The 3062-nt window shown below is 32.4% G+C and overlaps 1 pseudogene; it reads left to right on the top strand.

Annotated features, from left to right (window-relative positions):
* Positions 1-252: 252 nt before the first annotated feature.
* LOC110195352 (peptidyl-prolyl cis-trans isomerase FKBP3 pseudogene) lies at positions 253-2312 on the top strand (annotated as a pseudogene).
* Positions 2313-3062: the final 750 nt, after the last annotated feature.

Consider the following 3062-nt stretch of genomic DNA (forward strand, 5'->3'; position numbering starts at 1 on the left):
GAAATACAACACTAAATCAAAGCTTGGCCCATCTACCTGAAGGTATTGTCTCTGTTAATGGACCCAAGGAATCTTTGAAAGGGCATCTTCCATCTTTTTCCATCCTGCTTCTCCTTAAAATTATTTGTGAGTCTGATTACATACCAGTTATGGGACCCCCAAATTTCTCCATCTCTTAGTTTCTTTCAGGAAAATAAGTTAAAAATGCACTTTCAAAAAGAAGTCTTTCTACATAGTGGCAGTAGGGGAAATATGGCTGCTGCTCAACCACAGCAGTCATGGAGTGTGGAGCAGCTGCATAATGAAGTGCTTCCCGTGAAGGACATCAAGTTTTTACAGAAAAATTTCATTTCTTACAGAACATAAATTACTAGGAAACATAAAAAATGTGGCCAAGACAGCAAACAAAGATCATTTAGTCACAGTCTACAACCACCATTTTGAAAGTAAGCATTTCAAAGGTACTGAGAGTGTTGAGAAAATGACACAATAGGTGAAAAATTTGAAGCTTGATGAAGAGAAATCCAAACAAGTCAAGCCTGAAGAGACTTTGGATGAGGGTCTGCCAAATATATATGAAATTTATTCTTTTCATATATATTTTTATTTTTTGATGCTTAAAAGATGTAGCTAATTGTGATACAATGAGTACCCATCATTATCATGCAAAAGGTATACAACTATTTTGAGAGGTTAACAGCCTCTTAATTTGCCCAATATTTTCTTAAAACCAATTGGTTCAACACTATGTGCTGCACATCACTTCCATAACTCTCATACTGTCTGTCTCTTCTAGTTCAAACTAGTTTAGAAAGCAAAAAATAAAAAATAAAAAAATAAATAAACAGGTGAAAACCAGTTCAAACTGCTAAAACCAGTCAAAACTGGCCCAAACCAGTTCAAACCAGTTCAAATGGGCCCAATGCAAAAAAGTAAAAGCCATTTCAAAATGGCAACAAAAAAAATTCCAAAATAGTTAAAACTGGTAAAAGCCATTTCAAACCTGTCAAAACCGATTCAACTTGCAGAAACCAGATCAAAATGGCCCAAAACCTGTTCAAACCAGCCAAAATCAGCCAAAACCTGTTAAAACCAGCCCAAAACAGTTAAAACCAGTTTAATGCCAGACAAAACCAGTTCAAACTGGCCAAAACCAGCTGAAACTGGCTCAAACCAGTTCCAACTAGTTCAATCTGGCTGAAACCGGTTCAAACTGGCCAAAACTACTTCAAACCAAACAAAACCAATTTGAACCAGCTCAAACTGGATCAAATTTACCAAAACCAGTTTAAACTGGCCAAAACTAACACAAACCAAAATTGGAGAAAAAAAAACAGTTTGAAGAGAAAAAAAAATTTGAAATGGCAAGAACCATATAAGACTTTTAAAAATAGCAAAAGAAATTAAAACAACAAAAAAGTGTTCAAAACAGAAAAAATGAATTTAAAAGGACAAAAACCTGTTCAAGATAGTTCAAAATGAGCAAAAACCAGTTTAAAACAGGAATTAAAAAAGAAGTTCAAACTCACTTTAGAAGTTTCATAGTTCAAACAGGAAAAACCAGTTCAAACTGGCCAAAATTACTTCAAAGCAGACAAAACCAATTTGAACTGATTAAAAATGGCAAAAAAAAAAAAAAAATTAAAACAACAAAAACAATGTTCAAAACTTTAGAAAAACCTTGTTTGAAATGACAAAAAACAGTTCAAGCCAGTTTAAAATGGGAGAAAAACAATTCAAACTCACTTTAAAAGTTTCATATTTTAAAAGTGCAAAAACCAGTTTCAAACAGGCTAAAATATGTTCAAACTGGCTTAAACCAGTTCAAACCAGCTGAATCCGGTTCAAACTAACCAAAAGTTCAAACAAGCCAAAACCAATTCAAACCAGATGAAACTGACCAAAATCAGTTTATTTCAGCCAATGTGAAATCTATTCTTTAGAAGGGAGATAAACCTAACTTTCCCCCCACAAAAGGAGATGTTGATTGCTGATACAGAGGAACATTACAAGATGGAACTGTTTTTGATACTAATATTTAAACTAGTTCAAAGAAGAAAAAGCATCTAAGTTTTGAAGTTGGAGTGGGTTATAACTTATAAGAGGATGGGATAAAGTACTCTTGAACAATGAGTAAAGGAGAAAAGGCTCACCTGGAAATTGAACCTGAATAGGCTTATGGCAAGAAAAGACAGACTGATGCAAAAATACCACTAAATGCTAAACTCAGTTTTGAAATTGAAGTGATAAATGTTTTACTCACCAAATTGCATACTTCAGGAGCTACTTCTACAAGCCTTGTCTATACTTGAAGAACAACTGACCTTATTCTTGAGGGTGAGGAAAACAGATAATTTATTTTGAGATTAAATCCCTCAAGTTGAGCACATATTGTTGAGGCTATGTACAAGGCTGGTTGGGGTTGAGTTTTCTGTTATTTAATAGCTATATTCATAAATACAAAATCCTGGATACAAATACATTAACACAAGTATCTGTGGATGGCTCACTGAATTTTCTAGGTCGGCATGCAATGCATAAGATTCCTTCCAGGGTATGTTTTAAATATTTTTAGAAAGAGAAATAATTTAGAAATAAATAAAATTAATTAATTAAAATTAAATAAATAATAACTACTAAATAAATAAATTTAGAAATAATTTAATAGTTATTTTTGTGATGTAGTCACATTTTTATTAAAGCTAATAAAAATTTAAAAAATAAAAATAAAAAGCAGCAGGTGTGTTCAAACATAAGTTCTTGAAGTCATAACTAAGAAATTTGCCCGTTTTCACTAAAGGAGTAAACCTTAGTATGGGAAAAAATAAGTCTTTCCAATCCCTATTAATTTGAATGCTTTCCCTCACATTGACTAAATGTTTATCTTATTCTTTATCTGAAGTGTATCATCTTTCTCAGAAGATGGTTGGTTAGCACACTTCTGTTCTCTAGACTCATGGTTATTCATTGCATTGATAAAAGTTCTTAAGTCTTTCCAAGTAACTTTTATTCATATAACTGTTATAAAAAATGTCATTTGGGTTCTGTTATTCCTCATTTAT

Source organism: Phascolarctos cinereus, unplaced genomic scaffold, assembly GCF_003287225.1.
Source record: "Phascolarctos cinereus isolate Bilbo 61053 unplaced genomic scaffold, phaCin_HiC Scaffold_4;HRSCAF=312, whole genome shotgun sequence".
Taxonomy (NCBI): domain Eukaryota; kingdom Metazoa; phylum Chordata; class Mammalia; order Diprotodontia; family Phascolarctidae; genus Phascolarctos; species Phascolarctos cinereus.